The sequence below is a fragment of the Denticeps clupeoides genome, chromosome 7 (assembly GCF_900700375.1).
Source record: "Denticeps clupeoides chromosome 7, fDenClu1.1, whole genome shotgun sequence".
In the NCBI taxonomy this organism is placed as follows: Eukaryota; Metazoa; Chordata; class Actinopteri; order Clupeiformes; family Denticipitidae; genus Denticeps; species Denticeps clupeoides.
The window spans coordinates 398,044-420,730 of record NC_041713.1 but is presented as its reverse complement, the minus strand read 5'-3'; positions in this window follow the sequence as shown (position 1 = coordinate 420,730).

Sequence of the window (22,687 nt, the reverse complement as noted above, 5' to 3'; positions counted from 1 at the left end):
CAGGATGGAGGACGTAAAGGTGGAGATGGAAGATGGAGAGGGTATTAGACAGGGATGGAGGGATGCTGACAGGGTGGAGGGATGAATACTGGGGGGTGGGGTGTTTATGAGGCCCTTAACATTTACTCCAGCGTCTCTATTAAAGACAGCAGAGCGGCGTGCAGCAGAACATCCATCATCTGTCTGAGGAGCAGAGGACAAGAGAAAGATCAAAGAAGACAATCTCCCAGGTTTTAAGAAAAAATCCAATTTATTATTGAATTCTTTCCAGATCACTTAAACAGCGAAATGAAAGTCATGAAAGATTTCATACAGCCACACCCAATAACCACTCTCTCCTTCCGAATAAGGAACGTTTCGCGTGCACAATGATGACAGAACAGCGTTTCTAGTTAAAATGTAAAGATTTTACAAACTTTTGTAAAATTTCTACAATAGTGTTATTATCAATCAATTATTAGTGATTGAAGTTATGTAACCCAAGTTATCTTAAAACTTGTACCACCAGTGTGGGGCTCCTTATCCCACCCAACACCGGCGTCCCCATGAAGACAGGAACACAAGACACCTTCTATGGTGACTTCTAAATAAATATTACAGTTTTAAACACCATGTATTCTGCACCTCGAGTCACCCAAGTTTGCCAGTGGTGGCCTAGAGGGTAAGGAAGCCAAATCCTGAACCACTGAGGTCCCCTTGATCAAGGTACTGTTAACCAATCACGGTCCAAGGAGACGCACGGGGAAGCGCTGGACGTTCATCCCCATCATCTTCACCCATGATCCAGATCAGGGAGAGATTCGTATCTCCTCTCCTTTCATTTTTCTGACTCAAGTGTTGCATCTCTGCAGCCACCTGCCAGCCAATTACGTGTGTGTGTGTGACCAGGTGGAGCCTCCGACTAACAGCATGTCCTGCTAATGCTAATGACACACACACACACACACACACACACACACACAGCATCCAGACGCATACCTGCACACTCACAAAGAAATGCAGATGCTTCTCCACTAGCACACACCAGATGCATGACCACACACTAACATACACACAGAACAAATGCAGACACAACGTCAGACTTGTGGAGGACAGAAATGAGCACGGGGGACAGAGACGTAACGAGTAAACGAGGCCACTGGACACGTCCTGAGCAGAAAAGGCTTTATTATAAGAAAACAAAGATCAGACTCCATGGATCAATGGGAGATGGTTACTGAAAGCACTGAACGATCGTGTAAAAACCAGGATTATGTCCACGTTTTACCCTCTCTGTGTCTGTGTGTGTGTGAGTGTGTGTTTGAGTGTGAGTGCAGTTGTGTGAGTGTGCATGTGTTTGAGTGTGAGTGTGTATGTGTGTATGCGTGTGTGTACATGTGTTTGAGTGTGAGTGCAGTTGTGCATGTGTGCGTGTGCGCGTGTGTGCGCATGTGTTTGAGTGTGAGTGCAGTTGTGTATGTGTGTGTGCATGTGTTTGAGTGTGAGTGCAGTTGTGTATGTGTGTGTGCATGTGTTTGAGTGTGTGTGTGTGTGTGTGTGTGTAGACTGAGAGATAGATGTCCCTCTAATTCCCCCATATGTTGTATATCTCCCCGCCCGTCTCCACCGCTGCTGAGTAATTAGTTACGTCCTGTCACCCGCGCCGCCGCCGCCGTAAAGCCGCCGCCCTCTTTTACCAGCGCGGTAATACACGCTCTTATTTACGAGGCTGACAGATTTAATATTTTAATTCTGTTTTATGGCCCGAACATGCAGCGTGCCGCACACTTTTTATCGGCTACATCGCCACGGTTACCAAGTGATGGACGGGACGGGTCAAATGGGGCGAGAGACGCTGGGAGGGGCGACTGAGGAGGGACATCCATCTTTCCAGAGGGAGGCACACATTCCAAGACTGTGTGCCTCTCCCCCCACTTTCCCTCCTGTCACCATGTCCCCTCCCTCTGTCCCCTCCCTCGTTTAAAGCCCATAACTCTGGGCCAGACAGTCCAGGTCCGGTGGCCGGTGCGAGGTCAGGGAGGCGGGGTCAGGGTAAAGCCCCTCTGATTCATGGTGTACCGGATGGGTGAGCTGGTCGATTCTCACCTCGGGCCGATTCACTGACCAAGCCAAACGTGCCGAGACGGGCGTGGTCCGTGTTCACTGAGGTTACAGTCACCTGTCCATTCCGACTAGTGGGACAGTGGTGGCCTAGCGGTAAAGGAAGCGGCCCCGTAATCAGAAGGTTGCCGGTTCGAATCCCAATCCATCAAGGTGCCACTGAGGTGCCACTGAGCAAAGCACCGTCCCCACACACTGCTCCCCGGGCGCCTGTCATGGCTGCCCACTGCTCACTCAGGGTGATGGGTTAAATGCAGAGGACAAATTTCACTGTGTGCACTGTGTGCTGTGCTGCCATGTATCACATGTGACAAATCACTTCACTTTTTTTTTTTTTTTTTTTTTAGTAGCCACCAGGTTCCCAGGGTCTTCTGGTACAGGGATGGTTCCTGCTATGATCAACCTCACAATCACATTCTAATATCCCACAAAACAAGTCTGGTGGATCTTATTTATTATAGAATGTTGAGGTCTCTTAATCGTTTGGATATTCTGTATGTGACAAATAATAATCCTGAACCCACAAACCAGACTGTGAAGCAGGACGAGATGAATCAGACTCTGCAGAACTGAAAAAGGTCAACGTGGCCAGATCACGGCGAGGTGGTGAGACGAGCACACGTCCTCCCGTCCCCTGAAACCTCACACACGGCCCCATGGGAGGAGGAAGACTCTCCTGAGATCCCCTTTATCAGCGCGGCTTCACAGCCGTCCAATCGGCCCTGCAGGGGATTGTGGGTAGGATGCAGAGGTGGCTCTGTAGTGTCACATGCATCAGTCACCCGAGGCAGCGCAGCTCCGTTTAAAGCTGTTACTGTCACCGTCACTGAGCAGCAGGGTCCAGCAGGGGGGTGTACAGGTCAGGGGTCACACGTGCCAGTAGTAACTGGTTCAGCCCCCCTGCAGTAAGAGGGGTTTGAACCCACCAGACCTCCTGCCTCACAGCTGTGTACTTCCTGTGATTAATAACGCCTTTTATAACGCATTATAACCCTTGCTGAAGGTATCATTACTGCAGAATCAAATCATCTAATTATTCAATAATCTGACCCCATAATGAAGGCTTCTCATGCTGTGTCCTGTTTATTAAACTGAATATTATAATAGAACATAAAATAACAGAGTAGAGCACAGAAGCATGAGACTCCACAGCTGCTTTCTGAAGGGTGGAGTGCAGGAGAAGACGGCGCCGAGGCGGTGCGTGATGCTGCCTTCATTATTTGTTGATTTGGACGAGATGATTCGCCGCCGCCGCCCGCCCTGGAACTCTGTGCCGGGGTAAGAATAGCGCAGGAATATTACACTCATCAGGGAGCTGTGATTGAATCCGGGGACGCTGCCGTCCTCAGACATTAACACCTCGTCTATCCACCCAAAGGAACAAAGGAAGGAAGTGAAGGGAGGGAGAGAACGTGGATCTTTTCTCCTGAGATGGACGCCTGACCGCTACCATTCAGGGCCCCATGAATAATTAATCGGGCCTTAATTAAACCTGTAAATGAAGGACTGGCCCGTGCTGCAGGAGGTCAGAGGTCAGCAGTAAAAAACCTGAACAACAGGACTCATCTGGAGCGGCCATCATTTAGAGCCCCCCCCACAACCGCAGGACAGATTCTGTCCACACGTGACTATAAAGACTAGAACAGAGAAGAATTGCTGGAACACTTAGCACTTGGATGCAGAAGAAGGAAGAGATGAAGGAGTGAAAGTCATCTTTGATGTCCATTTCCTAATGCAGCAGCTCTTTCTGATGAGACGTGGAGAGACTCAGGGTCTTTTGGGAGACGGGAAAATGTCAAGATGTTGGTCTCTCAGAAAGGGGATAATATCACCACACGGAGGGGTCATCAGGATGACATTTTAATGAAGATGAATCATATTAAACACTGAAGCACATGCAGATTATACAGCAGAAGGTCAGGATTAGGACAATACATTAAGATCTAAAGTCTCAGGACATCATGTGAGATCTGAGTGCCTTTGATAAGGTTCTGATTGAGATGATTGATGTCTGGAGAACCTTGGCTCCTGTGTACGTGAAGTGAAGTGATACACAGCAGCACAGCACACATTTACATTTACGGCATTTACCAGACGGCCGTATCCACAGCGACTTACAACCTGCTTCCATGTCACCATGGATGAAGTGGTCTGGTTCTCTAGGACCCCCAACTATGAATATAATCTTTTTATTCACTCTGTTCTAGTCAGACAAGAAGAAGGTTACAAGTTCATCTAAATCTTCTCTAAAGAGGAAGGTGTTGAGCTGCCGTGTGAAGGTGCTCAGTGACTGAGCTGGAAGTTCATTCCACCACCGAGGGGCCAAGACGGAGAAGAGTCTAGATGAGCGTCTTCCTTTTACCTTCAGAGATGGAGGGACCAGGCGAGCAGTACTGGAGGCTCGGAGTATACGAGGTGCAGTGCGAGGTGTAATAAGGGCTGTGAGGTAGGATGGTGCTACTCCATGTTTGGCTTTGTAGGCCAGCATCAGTATTTAGAACCTGATGCGTGCAGCTACTGGGAGCCGGTGGAGGGAACGTAGCAGAGGGGCGGTGTGGGAGAATTTGTGCTGTGTGCACAGTGCACACGGTGAAACGTGTCCTCTGCATTTAGCCCATCACCCTTGGTGAGCAGTGGGCATGACAGGCGCCCGGGGAGCAGTGTGTGGGGACGGTGGTGGATCGGGATTCGAACCGGCAACCTTCTGATTACAGGGCCGCTTCCTTAACCGCTAGGCCACCACTGACCCAACCACGTGTACGTGGGACAGCTGTTGGCCTAGCGGGGAAGGACACAGACTTGTAATGGTCAGGATTTATACAGTTTACAGGATTTAAAGGATCTACTGCTGACAGCTTGGTACCAGATACCACAGCAGATAGCTTCAGAGTTGGAAGAACCTGCACATGAGGCAGCAGGTGGTGATAATGTTGCAGCGGATTCCTGTAATCCGACTTTTTAAAATCCACGTTATTGTCCAAAAGAAGCCGAGCCGAGCAGCATCTACTGCGCCTGGCAGCGCGTGCAGAACGTGTGTCACTGCGGTGCCAGGAACAATGCGCGCCCATCGAGGGGAACTGGCCACGCCCACCCGGACACGATAATAAACACCGAATACCACTGGGAATCTGCAACTTGAACTTTGACCCTCAAGTTTTAAAATGTCAACCCGCTTGTCCTTCAATATCCCTCATTTCACCCATGACCTTGTCCCCGGTATCGACCGTCTGCTGCATCTTCTCCCACCTGCACCAAACCGCGGCATCTGCGGAGGAAAATACCCAAATACGTTTACGAGGCTCATCTACCGAGACAGAAGTCAACCTTTCAAACGGGGACAGAAGCCGCATTTTAATACAAGCTGTTTATAAAACGCAGACGAACTCGGGCCAGACGAGGAGGGAAAAGACAGATGGGCGAGAGAGAGAGAGAGAGAGAGAGAGAGACGGGGGTGAGGGAGATGCGGGAGAGACGGAGAGAGAGACAGGGCGGGGGTGAGGGAGATGGGGAGTGAGACGGAGAGAGACGGGGCGGGGGTGAGGGAGATGGGGGGAGAGACAGAGAGAGAGACAGGGCGGGGGTGAGGGAGATGGGGAGAGAGAGTGAGAGAGAGTCAGGGCGGGGGTGAGGGAGATGGGGAGAGAGAGAGACGGGGCAAGCGTGAGGGAGATGGGGAGAGAGAGAGACGGGGCAAGGGTGAGGGAGATGGGGAGAGAGAGAGAGACGGGGCAAGGGTGAGGGAGATGGGGAGAGAGAGAGAGACACGGGGCAAGGGTGAGGGAGATGGGGAGAGAGAGAGAGACACGGGGCAAGGGTGAGGGAGATGGGGAGAGAGAGAGAGACGGGGCGGAGGTGAGGGAGATGGGGAGAGAGAGAGAGACGGGGCGGAGGTGAGGGAAATGGGGGAGAGAGAGAGAGGAAACAACGACTGCATCACCTGAACTTTTTAAGCAGATTTGATTACTACTGCAAACTCCTCGTTGTTTCACCTCTTCGAAGCCTGAAGGGTTAAGTAGACGGTGGTCATTCAACTGGCCTCAGAAGGCACCAATAGTTCATCCAGGACCATGTGGACTCAGGTCATGAACCTTACGAACATTCCCCCATAATTCTTCACAGTCTGTGCTGCTGGGGTGTATTGAGTGAGCAACAATTCAAGCATGTATTTGAGGTGATTTGAGGTGATGTTCAAATTCCTTCCACCATGTCAGACAGATAGAGCCTCCTCTTTTCATGGAGGCCACGGCATTCAGTCTCTGTCTTGTCTGACCATTAAACGTTCCTCCAGAACACGTATTAAGTTAAAAGACAGCACAGAACCTTCCTCCCCACTTATTTCAAGGTTTAAGAGAATCTATGTCCATATCTATGTCCTACATGACATAGTAAGTAAGTGTGGGCGATATATAGAATATATACACAAGCCCACTATGACGGCCGGAACAACAGGGAGAAAAGTTGGGAGTGATAAATGAGTGTATCCACACACGCTGTTTTGGATTATTTTTGTGAACAAAATTTTGTCTCGTATCTTGGAAACTTGATGTACATCCATTCCACCCCAGAAAGGAACAGTTCAAAGAACATCCACGTCCATGATTAGTGTATCTGAGTTTGTGTTTATCTTGTTCTCCAGGAACCTGACCTATTGGTGCCTGGATCAAAAAAAAAAAGTGATTGTCAATTGTGATACACAGCACAGCTCACGGTGCACACAGTGAAATTTGTCCTCTGCATTTAACCCCTCACCCTGAGTGAGCAGTGGGCACCATGACAGGCGCCCGGGGAGCAGTGTGTGGGGACAATGTTTTGCTCAGTGGCCCCTTGGCGGATCGGGATTAGAACCCACAACATTCTGATTACGGGGCCGGTTCCTTAACCGCTAGACCACCACTGACCCAGGAGAACCGTCCCCAGAACCATGAGTGGAGATTACTTCACCCTCATATCGTGGAGTGCCAACTAATTCCAATCGAACACAATTAACCTCCAATTAAGGCCATGTTCTGTACGTGGGTGTCAATTACCGCACCACTAATTGTTTTTTATTGCAATTGTGCTGTTTTGATTATGGCTGCATCATAAAGTAATAAACCGTCCTGCTGACTTACAGACCTTACGCAGGTTGCCATCATTCACTGAATTATCAAATACTTACTGACATATTATGGTTCGAACTATCAGGTTCCAAATAGCAGCAAGATGAAGACGCTGTTGTGACTGGCGTCCTGGGAAGCTGCATAATGAAGCATTTCACATGGATCTCCTAACACCTCGGACCTGGTGGGAAAAGCCCAACACTTCCTTCCTCAGGAAGCAGTCAAATGCAAACCGCAACTGGGTGGGTAAGACACAGGCCTATGAAACCAAAAGACCATAATGTCCCAGGTTCAAAGTGTCCCTGAGCAGGACACTTAACCCTGAGTGTCTCCAGGGGGGGGACTGTCCCTGTAACTACTGATTGTAAGTCGCTCTGGATAAGGGCGTCTGGTAAATGCTGTAAATGTAGATATAACTGAAACCTCGTGTCCTACAGCGTGTCCTCATGGTTGAAGGTTCTACACCATGTGCTGAATGCAGCTCAGTAAATGGTTGGGATGGACCTCTCAAAACTGGACATTATCCAGTTTGCTTTTATAGATGCATGTTTCCCCCTGCAAGTACCACACAAATTTCATTGGGACATTTTTAAAATCACACAAGCCAATAGTTTATTCACAGACAACATGACGAAAATTATGTTATGACTAAATATCTTCGTCAAAGAACCTTTTTGATGTGATGAAGACGAGATGCAATGCAACGTAAACGCTGGTCATGTGACGATAAATATAACGAAATGTATAATGTAGTAAGGTGGACAGATAGCGAGACTAAATATGATTTACAAAATAAAAACTAGACTAAAATGTCTTTTTACTGAAGAAAACAAGATGAGACAAGATCCCCTCATTTAATTGAGTTGTTGTTATTATAATTATTATTATTATGCAGTATTTTTGTTTCCTGTGTCTCCCAACCGCTCGCACAGATGACGTAGCTTGAGATGGCTGAGCAGACGACTGGGAGAAAAAGACGAAGCGAACTTTGGACACATTCTTTAGTGTGTGTGTGTGTGTGTGTGCGCATGCTTGTGTTTGTGAAACACTGTGGCACAGCACATGGTGACCAGGTGACACGTGTCCTCTGTATTTAACAGTCACCCTTGGTGAGCAGTGGGCACCATGACAGGCGCCCGGGGACCAGTGTGTGGGGACGGGACCTTCATCAAGGGGACCTCAGTGGCACCCTGGCAGCTCGGGATTCGAACCGATTCGAATTTGATGACCTGCTAGGCCACCACTGTGCTTTATTTTCATTTTTTTACATTTATTTATTTATTTTAAATTGAAAGTGAAGTGTGTGTGTGTGTGTGTGTGTGTGTGTGTGTGCGTATTTGTGTGTGTGTGTTTCAGGTGGGTTCTGACTGGGGCTGTTTACTGAGGGTCAGAGATGAGAGCAAAGCAATTTGGGGTTTGAAATGAGTGATGTCCTTTCTCATTTGGGTGCCACGGAAACCAGGCTTCAAGGACCCACAGTGTGTCAGACCTCATCCAGTCCTGGAGAACATCAGGAACCACCAGCGGAAGGCAGAAATGACTTTATTCTATTTCAGGCTTATTGCAAGAGAAGGAAAGAATCATGCATCAGCATCATGATCAGAATCCTGAATCAGCATCATGAAGACAGCTGGTCAAGAGAAGACAAAGACATCCAAAATAGGACTTTGTCTTCTACAGTCAGGAGGAAGGGGAATTAAAATGGCCTGATGTTCCGATCACCTGATGGTGACATGAACACACAGATTAGGCGGCTACGACTGGTAAAGACGAGAGAAGATGAACTGAGACCAGCTCTCCAGCTTGATTTAAATGTGATGCCACATTTCCCTCCACCAGCTCCCAGTAGCTGCACGCATCAGGTTCTAAATACTGATGCTGGCCTACAAAGCCAAACATGGAGTAGCACCATCCTACCTCACAGCCCTTATTACACCTCGCACTGCACCTCGTATACTCCGAGCCTCCAGTACTGCTCGCCTGGTCCCTCCATCTCTGAAGGTAAGAGGAAGACGCTCATCTAGACTCTTCTCCGTCTTGGCCCCTCGGTGGTGGAATGAACTTCCAGCTCAGTCACTGAGCACCTTCACACGGCAGCTCAAGACCTTCCTCTTTAGAGAAGATTTAGATGAACTTGTAACCTTCTTCTTGTCTGACTTCTGTATAGAAACTAGAACAGAGTGAATAAAAAGATTGTATTCATAGTTGGGGGTCCTAGTGAACCAGAACTGACCACTTCATCCATGGTGACATGGAAGCACGTTGTAAGTCGCTCTGGATACGGCCGTCTTGTAAATGCCGTAAAATGGAAATTAAATGTAAACATGACTGATCAGTCTGGATTACATGACCACACAGGATCAAATTTTATTCTGTCTTGACCAAAAACACACATTAACTGTCATAGACAGAGTCTCAATGTAGACACACACACACACACACACACACACACAATGTGTGGCAGCACAGTAGCAGAAAGGGCTACTGTTCTGCAGAGCACACACACACACACACACACACTCCCTTCTCCACGTGCTGTGAAGCCTTCACACACTGAAGGTCAGTGTTCCAAGACAGATGCCCCCTCACGTAACGAGTTAGTGACACACACACACACACACACACACACACACACACACACACACACACACTGGCCCATACAAACTGAGAATGATATTTTGTGTGTGTGTGTGTGTGTGTGTGTGTGTGAGCGAGCCTTTCTTTACTCTTTACATTTATGTAAAACCTGCACCACAGAAAAGAATGTTTAGCGGCTGTAATTTGATACAGGATATTAATATTTATTGTTTTCATGCGTAGTTGACGTGTGTCCACGGCCTGTCTCAGCCCGCCTCCATCCAACCCCACAAGGATGTCTGCACATGCGCCTCCTGGACCACATCCTGGACAATAACATCCCACACCAGATCTTCTTTTACTTAAAATCCTACTTCCTCTCTTCAGCTGCTTCAACTGGTCTGATAACAATAATGATAATAATATTACTAATAATAAAAAGCAAAATAAAAATTAAATTGTGCTGAGCCCTGTCAGTGTGTTGCCAGATACACATTGTCCAGAATGTCCCCAAAATGCACACACAACTGTAGAAACTATTTTACTGGGGATAACTCACTGGGGGAAATGGGTTCCTTGTTATCTATTTATCTCCATTCATCCACTCTGGACAGGGATGTTTGAGGCTGTTGTACTTATTAACACTTTACATTCTGCAGATCCATATTGTGTTCACAAGATCACAGGGTCTTTGACAATTCATCAAAAAACTAAACCAGCCCAAGTTTCCATTTACATGTGAAGAGAAAGTGACGTGATTGTCATTGTGATCCACTGCAGCACAGCACACGGTGACATGGTGAAACGTGTCCTCTGTATTCATCCGTCACCCTTGGTGAGCAGTGTTGGGGAGTAATGTAATACATGTAACGGCGTTACGTATTTAGAATACAAAATATGAGTAACTGTATTTTGTTACAGTTACTGTTTAAATGAGTGATAATCAGAATACAGTTACTTTGTTGAAACATGCTGCCTATCGAGTTGTGCTACCTAGCGGATCTGCGCATGCGCTCTGTTTCAGCGCCCATAAATCCATGCTACCCCTGAAATTGTAAATAAATATGATTTAACTCACTATTACACCATGATCTTTATACTCTTACAGTAGCACAACAGAGCCAGCAGTGGCCGGGCAGGAATGCATTTCTTACTTAGAAATTCCGACGCCACTTCACATTTAAAGGGATGGGCGAATCTGACCATGCGATGCAAACTCTGTTTACCAGCAACCAAGCTGCTCTCAGCATCAAAAGACTCCACATCCAACCTTTAGAAACATCTGGAAGTAAGTTCTTTTAAAAAATTGATTTTTTTTAACCTTTTTTGTCCAAATCAGGAAGACGGTCATTGAAAATGCTACTTTAACTAAGTCATGGAACATGTTGGTGACCATAGCAGTAAATACTTTTCAATGGCATATTTTATGTTCCACTTTTCAGCTTTATAAATAAAGAAATGGTTAAGGCCTTTTTTTATTATCTGTGATTGCTACATTCATGTAGTTGTAAGAAGCATGACAATATATTAAGTAAGCCAAAGTATTCAGAATACGTTACTCACATTGAGTAACTTAATGGAATACGTTACAAACTACATTTTGGGGTATGTATTCTGTAATCTGTAACGGAAGACATTTTAAAAGTAACCTTCCCAACACTGGCAGTGGGCACCATGACAGGCACCCGGGGAGAGGTGTGAGGACAGGACCCTCATCAAGGGGACCTCAGTGGCAACTTGGCGGTTTGGAATTTAAACTGGCAACCTTCTGATTACAACGCTGCTAACTTACCGGCTAGGCCACCACTGCCACTGTAGTATAATATAGAAAAAGGCAACAAAGGCATGTTTAGGATTATGTACATTTACAGCATTTACCAGACGTCCTTATCCAGAGCGACTTACAGTCAGTAGTGACAGGGACAGTCCCCCCCTGGAGACACTCAGGGTTAAGTGTCTTAAGTGAATAAATCATAATTGAGTAAATACAACACAAATGAAGCCATGTGAATGATTCAGCACAGCAATATTCTGACTATTATTTTCAACACAGAGAAGGTTGCACATAAGCTGTTGTGTTTCAGAATGAATTCTACTGTTTTCGAGACCACAACCAAGAACAATCATGTTTACCAAGTTCTCTGTATGAAAAGAGTCCTACATTACCTCCTGTCTACATTCAGGAGAAGCAGAAATCTACATTTATCAAAGGAGATGGTGTTCTGAGATGATCTCACACATGAACAGAAATGGAGACCAGATAAGTATGGTGACTTGTGAGGTAGGGTCAGATAAGGTTTTTATCAATTGCCTTGCTGAAGGAGCTCCAGTCAAGGTCCATCAAGTGAAAAGTCAGCTGAGCTTAAAGTGAAGCAAAGTTCTGTCAGAATAGAGGATGGAGAACTTCATTGTCAGCTATGAGAATTCACCTAGAACACTGGGTTGGAAAGTGCCAGTTCCCATAGATGTCCAGCTTCACATGGAGAAACTTCAGATAAACATAAAGAGATGTTGCTGAAATCAATATTCCAAATCCAGCCAAAATCCACAGTAGCTCCAAGATCCTGGAAAAAATAGGGAAATCAGTAGGAACTATGGGACTGATGTTGGGATTGCAGAGTACTGTTCGTGCCTTTGAACAAGGAAACATAAAAGAGGGAGTCATGGGAACAGACAGCCATCTACAACCTTGTAGAGGACTTTAAGAGAAAAGACTCACTGGGATATATTAATGCAGCCTTAGATACAACACTTTTGACTCTGGAGGATGCTGAAATGGTCCTACCAATTACAGTACCAATTACATCCTTAGCAATAAGCACAATAAGAATGGTTATGGATGATGTGTATATGAGCATCCAGAATGATAGAGCAAATCTGCCATCAAATGCTGGAACATGGGAAAAAATCTGACATTTTATAATAGGACTTTTTAGGGAATCTGTTTTTGTACTCATACTCTTACCAATGAAATGAAAAGGACACAGACTTGTGGAAAAAAATGCTGACTACCATAAATATTATCTCTTTCACGAAGTACAGGCTAGAAGAAAGGCTATAGACTTTTCATCAGGGGACAGTTCTTGGAATGGAAGGAGCATCAAATTCTGTCTTGTTTACGAAGGTTCTTCTGAATTTTGCATGGAGGAATTTGTATCCTCAGATGAAAGCATTGGAAGAAAATGTTGAAATTTGAGAATTAAGAAACAAATGGCATTGATAATGAGGTGTGAACTTGATGTTCAAGACTCAGGAACAGTTTCATTGAGAATTATTCTCATAATGATGAAACTGATGTGCTGGTTTTGGAAAAAAAATAAACTACATGATCCGAGAACATGTGTACAAGGAGAAGATTTGATTCTCATTACATTAAATGAGACTTTAAATGTCAGATTGATAAACTGCAGACTGATGACGTCTGATGACGTTCACCATCTCTAAGGACAGAAAAACAACCCAGACCTTCGATTCCAGGAGATCAGAAAGTCCCCTCGACATAGACAAGTGAAGATGCATCACAAAGTGTAACCTTCATCTATGGGTCAGATTTAGATATCTCAATCATAGGACATTCAAAACCCAACCGCACTGTTTCAGGACAGGGAAGAGATAACCTGAAGGGAGTCGGAGGGCATGACTGGTATGTTGTGACTCCTGGCCATGATTTAAAGATCATTGACCACTACTCACCAGACCTTCTCATTGACACACTTTTCTCGCATTGTTTACAGATGTTTTCACATCCACCTTTTCATGCAGGCCAGACAAGTATCAACATCACAGCACTTTCAAATCCATGGCAACAGGTCAGAACATGCAGATGGATGAACACGATGGACGACACTGTGGTGGAAATGCATGGATCTTCCAATTTTTCCATTGGATGATGTGCTGTTTGGTGCAGAATTTATCTCTGGCCAGATCACTGTTCGGTCTGATGGAAGTGATGTTCTGGTGAGTGCTGTTACAAAAGGACTGAAAAGGACCAGAAATTCAGTCCAACCCTCACCGAGAACAGCGATGTCCATGCAATGTCAACCATGACAGCCCTACAACATCCATAGCCATGAGACACCCAGGATGGATCTCATCCACCCCCGGGGCTCCGCCGCTGTGAAGCTGTTTGACTATCTCAGCAACTTCTGCCCCTGAGATTGGACAGTCCACGCCCAATCACAGCGTTGAAAATATGCAGGGTTTGGAAATTCCAATATCATCAAAAATCTATAGGATGATTTAAAGATGGCTGTTCATGCTGAGATCAAATTTAACTGAACTCAAGAGATTTTGTATGGAAGAACATCCAGAATCAAGAATCAAATAGTAAAGGAGGCATCTAGAAGGTGTAATATTTACAAAAGGAGGATCGACTTAGTATTGATGAGATGTTTCTGTTATTGTTGTGGTCTGTCATGTTCCTAAGTCTAGGGGTCTCAGAAACGCAACAAGGGTGTGGAGAGGAGGAGGTCCACTGTTACACATGCAACCAAACAAACCATACAAACAGTGCTTTTATTCACAGTGAGCTAACAGGTACAATCAGGACAGCTAACCAACATTAAAACAGCCTAAAGGAAGGGACGGTCCAGCAGGGACAATCAAACACACACAAGTCAACAAAAAGGGCACATAACAGGCTAACCGCTAACAGGCTAACAACAAAGGGATCTATCACACAAAGCAACAAGACATACGAATGAGATCCCCAACGGAGCTCCATGCAGATCTCCGTGGACCCTGGGGACCTCCCAAAAGCATAAGGGCCTAGAAGACCCTGGGGACCTCCCGAACACAATCCAAAGTCTCTTAATATAGGTGGAGGTGACCAATGGCAGATGGTAGGTGGAGCTGAAAGGCTTCAACTCCTCCCATGAAGTCAACATAAAAGACACAGGATGCAAAAACACAGCCAGACACACAGAACACGTGGGAGCATACGTCCAGGGACGTAACAGGTCCATATTACATATTTTCTTTTAATCCAATAAATTTAGCATCATTGCTGAAATAAAAGTGTTTATGGAAAAAAAAGTGTAAGGGAAAGTGTTTCCATATAAGGCATGACATATATTAGAAGGAAGTTGCTCAGCTGATCATAAATAAAAAAAAAAAAATGAATAGGGTTTTTTTCATATGATTTCCCCCCCCCCCAAAACTGCTTAAGGACCTCAGTTATCCATCTCTATCTTTTTCAGATCTAAACAAGCAAAAACTAAGAAGTCCATATTGTTCTGGATCTCTTTGGTACCTTCACGATCATCTGACAACTCTTTGTCTTGTTGCTATGAGCCTCGCTCCTGTTGCCTCTCTTTCTTGTTTGTACAGATCTAGATGATTTCAGGTCCTCTTCATTTACTGCATATTTCCACAGTTCATTCTGGCAAACACATCCCATAATATCAACACCACCATTCACACATTCAGCAGATTCACTTTCATACAACTATCTGGTCTTGTTAAGTTGTCTCTGAGGGGATCCCAGATTGGGGCAGTGGTGGCCTAGCAGTTAAGGAAGTGGCCCCGTAATCAGAAGGTTGCCGGTTCTAATCCCGATCCGCCAAGGTGCCACTGAGGTGCCACTGAGCAAAGCACCGTCCCCACACACAGCTCCCCGGGCGCCTGTCATGGTGCCCACTGCTCACTCAGGGTGATGGTTAAATGCAGAGGACAAATTTCACTGTGTGCATTGTGTGCTATGCTGCTTTATTATTATTAGATAGAAGTAGATGGTGATGCAGCACCCAAAGGTTCAGTAAATTGTGGATACAGATGGTCAGACAGGGACAATATAAATTGTCTTTAGTTAAAAATAAATTCTCTTCCTCACAGAGAAAGGAAGAGGGACGTTGTCAGCATGGTCCAGGCCCATTAGGTTGCTGTACAGTCTGGACAGACTCCCAGGTTAGAGGACGTCTCCCCCCGATCCCATCCACCATCTGCTCTGTGCAGAAGGCCGGCCCGGGCGGGGCAGGTGGAGGTGGAGGTGGGGGAGAGGGGCGGAGGAAGACGGCCAGGGCAGGACCAGCGTGGTCAGGTGGGACATGGAGTTGTCTGGTATCCCTCCACCTCCAACCTTCAGCACCTGCCACCGGGACAGAGGGAGAAGAGATTAAAAAAGAGGGGGGATCAGGGGGCGGGGCTAACTTTAATTTTATGCTGTACATGATCATTCATGTTCATTAGAAAAGTTTGTTTGACCATCTGCTTTAGAGACCATGATGCACTGAATCGCTGGGGCAGATGTGAACATCACACACATACACAGAAAAACTCCATAAATTCATATAAGGGGGTGACTGGTCTGCATGACTTGGAACTTATCATGTAGATATAATGGCTGGTTCATGGAGAACATCCTGCAGCATACCAAGCATGAAAACAGAGACTACTTGTGACGTCATCATATTTCCTCATATGATGTCACATTAAAGAGCATCTCCAGGATCTGAATCCAGGGGGATCTGAAGGTCTGACAACTTCACCACTATTAATCACTGTTTCAGAAACCCTGGACATGGTTCCACTGGGTCATCAGAAAGGTTTCAATGCACAGACGAGGCTTTTAAAGGCTTGGGTCAGAGGAAAGGATGGAGCGATTAGAAGATAAAGGGATTTAACAGTAAATTTACTAAAAGAATTATTCATTTATCAAAGGAGGAATGAGCTGGAAATCAGAGAGAACCAGATCCTGGAGATCAGGGATCAATAAATGTCCAGAATTGGTTCAGAATTAGTCTTCTTTCCTTCTTCCCACCTGCACATGGACCTGCAGAGGAAAATCCAGGCTAATAACCAACCACAACTCTCCATATGCAGGAAAATAGTATTAACAAGGAACAGTTTATGCAGCCAAGGTCCTCAAGGTCCTGTGGGTCCACACATTTACCTCCATTAAAAAAAGGCTTTACAAATATTAATGATTTTTTAGGTTTATTAAGTTTAATCTAAAGTCACCAGAGTTACAATTTTCTCAGCAGCATCCAGAGACACAGAACCTGAAGAGAACCACAGAACCTATAATAACAGACTGAAATGATGAGCAGTTCTATAAACTGATCGGACTTTTAGAACAAAGGAGGCATATCATCATACATCATGTTTCATGTTATTGTATTATTCAAAAACTCAATCTGCTTCAGATATTAATCATGTTTACATTTACAGCATTTACCAGACGCCCGTATCCAGAGCGACTTACAGTCAGTAGTTACAGGGACAGTCCCCCCCCTGGAGACACTCAGGGTTAAGTGTCCTGCTCAGGGACACGATGGTAGTAAGTGGGGTTTGAACCTGGGTCTTCTGGTTCACAGTCGAGTGTGTTACCCGCTAGGCTATTACCGCCCATGTTTAATATGTTACACTATAATAGTTAACGTAATTTAAGTAATAACAGCGTAATATATGGATCTACATGTAGCTACAGTATACCAGCTGTTTATGTTCAGAAACTCTTTTATTAAATACGTCCGTATATGAATATTTTTCATTTTGGATTTTGATTATTCATTTTTATTTCTGATGCCTGTGGAGTTCTGCTCTGTTTCAGCGTGAAATTTGAACACAGAACCAGAAAACCAGCAGGTGGATTAACGGTGAAACAATCGGCGGCAGATTTAACTCTGAGGCCTGATAACCGGCGCACACGACGAGATGAAGAGGAGGACGAGATGAAGAGGAGGACGAGGGAAGCAGCCCGCCCGGCGGCGCTGGCGATTAGGCGGCTGTCGGCGGTCCCCTGCAGAGCGGCAATTAGCACTCATTAGCAGCCTGAGCGAGGGAGCGAGAGAGAGAGAGAGAGAGAGAGAGAGAGAGAGAGAGAGAGAGAGAGAGAGAGAGAGCAATAAACACATGAAGAGGAGGAGGAGTGCAGCGAGTTTGGGGACGACGCCCCGCAGGGTCAGTAACCGCAGCTGGGTACGGGTGGGGACGAGTGGGCGCTCTTTTTACCGCTGCTCGGCGCGGATGATTGACAGCCCGCCGGCGGGTGGGTGGCGTGTCCTCGGCCGTGTTCCGGCGTCATATCTCCCCTGGTGATTTGTGTTGTCTCACTTACTGGGACAGCGGAGGCGCGGTGAGGGTGGCGCTGGCGCATGTCGTCGTCGTCCCCCCCCCTCCTTAATAAACAGAATCGATTTTCAACCAGGGCCATGTGGTCCATCTGAGCGAGTGAGACATCAATAACCACGACAGACAACCTTTACAAGACCGCTGCTCCACCAGCCACTGGGCCGACCAATCAGCATCCAGCACCGAGCCGCCCCCCCCAGCCAATCACGTCCGACCAACAAGCTGCGCCCAGAAGAGCGGCCGAGGAACCAAACTACAAGCGACGGAACACCGTGGAAAAAAAAGTTCTCAAGGCCCAAACACTTACCATGTCCATCCGAACAGTCACACATCTCCACCCACAGGTCAACTTCACATGGACTCCAAACATGGTGATTTATGCATACACTGACCCCCCAAACCACCAGGCGCTGCTGTTTGGATCAGATCTGAACTGGCTTCTGCCTCGCCACCTGCTGATGGGAGGGGGGAAAAACGTGCAAATTTTCTCATTAATATGCAAATGCAGGCAATCAGATTTTCAGGTTGGATTGAATTAATCTCCGCCACCCCATTCGCTGGTGCTGTAATCACAAATTACGTGCAGGCGCCCGACAGGCGGCTACGGCCCCGCACCTCGGGGGGAATAACCCAATCAAGACGAGTGTTTATCCACGCCTTCGCACCCTCGACTCCGAGCACTCATTTATCACCGCGCACCACGCCGTCGTTACAGCCAATCACGGTCCGCCGGAGCCAGCGAGCCAGCGACGCGCAATACGAGCGAGGAAACAAATAAAGATGTGGAGGGGCTCAATTACGCTGTAATAACTGCGTAGTAACCCTGGCAGAAGGTTCCGGGCTGTTGATGAACAGGAAATGGGATCACAGCCGAGCGCCAATGTCACCTACGTGGGTGAAAGAATGTTTCTCAAGGCGGGGCGGGGCACCTGTCGCGCAGGAGCGAGGGATTGTGGGACACGGGAAGGTTCCCTGTAGAACCGACTGGAACAATAAAACAAAATTTTACATTTACGCCATTTACCAGACGCCCTCATCCAGAGTAGTTACAGGGACAGTCCCCTCTGGAGACACTCAGGGTTACGTGTCCTGCTCAGGGACACGATGGTAGTAAGCGGGGTTTTTCTAAAAAGGGGCGGGGTCTCACCAGGTGTTTTTTTATATTTAATGAAGAAAACTGGGACCAGTGGCGAGCAGAGGAAATAAATCGTGAACATTAGCGCGATGCTTCCTGAAAGCAGATCTTCCGGTTCTTCACCGGAGAACGCCAGCGGTCCAGCCGTCCAGGCAACTGTCGCTTGGCAACATGTTTAAGCCTCTAAACATATTTCCAGAGCGAAGTGAAATATGGGCTCACGCGGCCGCCGGTTTCATTAAGCGGGCAGAACGAGAAGGTCTGACAAACGGCCCCTCGCTGTTCGTCTCCCGATGCCCCTTCATTTCCACACTTTGCTGCTCTCCACCCGTCTGCGGCGGGAATATTAACCAGTCGTCTGTCGCTCGCTTCTGATATTATATCATAATTAGCAGGGGTTCCGGGCTGGCACGCTGGCCACGAACAGATGGCGCGCTAATTCTATTAGCACGCGTGGGAACGACCGAACAGCTTTTAGAGCTGGCCGAGCAGTGCGACCTTCAAGCCACAGGAAAGCCAAGCACCCCGCCCCGCTCCCGTCCTTCTCCAACCTTAACCGGCCAAAAACACCACCAGCACCACTCAGGAACACGCGTGGAGATTTAGCATGAAGATGTAGCGCTCAATATAACTCCAAAACAGCAGCAGCACTCCATGTGTTCTCCACCATCCAGCCATGACTCCTGTAACATCGACGTTCCTCTCCAAAGATCAGCTTTTATTAAACTGTGAGAAGACCCTGATGTTCTCCACCATCCAGCCATGACTCTCCTGTAACATCGACGTTCCTCTCCAAAGATCAGCTTTTATTAAACTGTGAGAAGACCCTGATGTTCTCCACCATCCAGCCATGACTCTCCTGTAACATCAGAGGTTCCTCTCCAAAGATCAGCTTTTATTAAACTGTGAGAAGACCCTGATGTTCTCCACCATCCAGCCATGACTCCTGTAACATCGACGTTCCTCTCCAAAGATCAGCTTTTATTAAACTGTGAGAAGACCCTGATGTTCTCCACCATCCAGCCATGACTCTCCTGTAACATCGACGTTCCTCTCCAAAGATCAGCTTTTATTAAACTGTGAGAAGAGCCTGATGTTCTCCACCATCCAGCCATGACTCTCCTGTAACATCAACGTTCCTCTCCAAACATCAGCTTTTATTAAACTGTGAGAAGAGCCTGATGTTCTCCACCATCCAGCCATGACTCTCCTGTAACATCAACGTTCCTCTCCAAACATCAGCTTTTATTAAACTGTGAGAAGAGCCTGATGTTCTCCACCATCCAACCATGACTCTCCTGTAACATCGAGGTTCCTCTCCAAAGATCAGCTTTTATTAAACTGTGAGAAGACCCTGATGTTCTCCACCATCCAGCCATGACTCTCCTGTAAAACCGACGTTCCTCTCCGAACATCAGCTTTTATTAAACTGTGAGACGAGCCTAATTTTCTCCACCATCCAACCATGACTCTCCTGTAAAACCGACGTTCCTCTCCAAAGATCAGCTTTTATTAAACTGTGAGAAGAGCCTGGTGTTCTCCACGATCCAGCCATGACTCTCCTGTTAAACCAACGTTCCTCTCCAAAGATCAGCTTTTATTAAACTGTGAGAAGAGCCTAATTTTCTCCACCATCCAGCCATGACTCTCCTGTAAAACCGACGTTCCTCTCCAAAGATCAGCTTTTATTAAACTGTGAGAAGAGCCTGATGTTCTCCACCATCCAATCATGACTCTCCTGTAACATCGACGTTCCTCTCCAAAGATCAGCTTTTATTAAACTAAGAGCCTGGTGTTCTCCACCATCCAGCCATGACTCTCCTGTAACATCGACGTTCCTCTCCAAAGATCAGCTTTTATTAAACTGTGAGAAGAGCCTGATGTTCTCCACCATCCAGCCATGACTCTCCTGTAACATCGACGTTCCTCTCCAAAGATCAGCTTTTATTAAACTAAGAGCCTGGTGTTCTCCACCATCCAGCCATGACTCTCCTGTAACATCAACGTTCCTCTCCAAACATCAGCTTTTATTAAACTGTGAGACGAGCCTGGTGTTCTCCACCATCCAACCATGACTCTCCTGTAACATCGACGTTCCTCTCCGAACATCAGCTTTTATTAAACTGTGAGACGAGCCTGATGTTCTCCACCATCCAGCCATGACTCTCCTGTAACATCGACGTTCCTCTCCAAAGATCAGCTTTTATTAAACTGTGAGAAGAGCCTGATGTTCTCCACCATCCAGCCATGACTCTCCTGTAAAACCGACGTTCCTCTCCAAACATCAGCTTTTATTAAACTGTGAGACGAGCCTGGTGTTCTCCACCATCCAACCATGACTCTCCTGTAACATCGACGTTCCTCTCCGAACATCAGCTTTCATTAAACTGTGACAAGAGCCTGATGTTCTCCACGATCCAGCCATGACTCTCCTGTTAAATTAACGTTCCTCTCCAAAGATCAGCTTTTATTAAACTGTGAGAAGAGCCTGGTGTTCTCCACGATCCAGCCATGACTCTCCTGTAACATCGACGTTCCTCTCCAAATATCAGCTTTTATTAAACTGTTAGACGAGCCTGGTGTTCTCCACGATCCAGCCATGACTCTCCTGTTAAACCAACGTTCCTCTCCAAAGATCAGCTTTTATTAAACTGTGAGAAGAGCCTGATGTTCTCCACCATCCAACCATGACTCTCCTGTAACATCGAGGTTCCTCTCCAAAGATCAGCTTTTATTAAACTGTGAGACGAGCCTGATGTTCTCCACCATCCAACCATGACTCTCCTGTAACATCGAGGTTCCTCTCCAAAGATCAGCTTTTATTAAACTGTGAGACAAGCCTGATGTTCTCCACCATCCAACCATGACTCTCCTGTAACATCGAGGTTCCTCTCCAAAGATCAGCTTTTATTAAACTGTGAGAAGAGCCTGATGTTCTCCACCATCCAGCCATGACTCTCCTGTTAAACCAACGTTCCTCTCCAAAGATCAGCTTTTATTAAACTGTGAGAAGAGCCTGGTGTTCTCCACCATCCAGCCATGACTCTCCTGTAACATCGACGTTCCTCTCCAAAGATCAGCTTTTATTAAACTGTGAGACAAGCCTGGTGTTCTCCACGATCCAGCCATGACTCTCTTGTTAAACCAACGTTCCTCTCCAAAGATCAGCTTTTATTAAACTGTGAGAAGAGCCTGATGTTCTCCACCATCCAACCATGACTCTCCTGTAACATCGAGGTTCCTCTCCAAAGATCAGCTTTTATTAAACTGTGAGACGAGCCTGATGTTCTCCACCATCCAACCATGACTCTCCTGTAACATCGAGGTTCCTCTCCAAAGATCAGCTTTTATTAAACTGTGAGACAAGCCTGATGTTCTCCACCATCCAACCATGACTCTCCTGTAACATCGAGGTTCCTCTCCAAAGATCAGCTTTTATTAAACTGTGAGAAGAGCCTGATGTTCTCCACCATCCAGCCATGACTCTCCTGTTAAACCAACGTTCCTCTCCAAAGATCAGCTTTTATTAAACTGTGAGACGAGCCTGGTGTTCTCCTCCATCCAGCCATGATTCTCCTGTTAAACCAACGTTCCTCTCCAAAGATCAGCTTTTATTAAACGGTGAGACGGGCCTGGTGTTCTCCACCTTCCAGCCATGACTCCTGTAACATCGAGGTTCCTCTCCAAAGATCAGCTTTTATTAAAC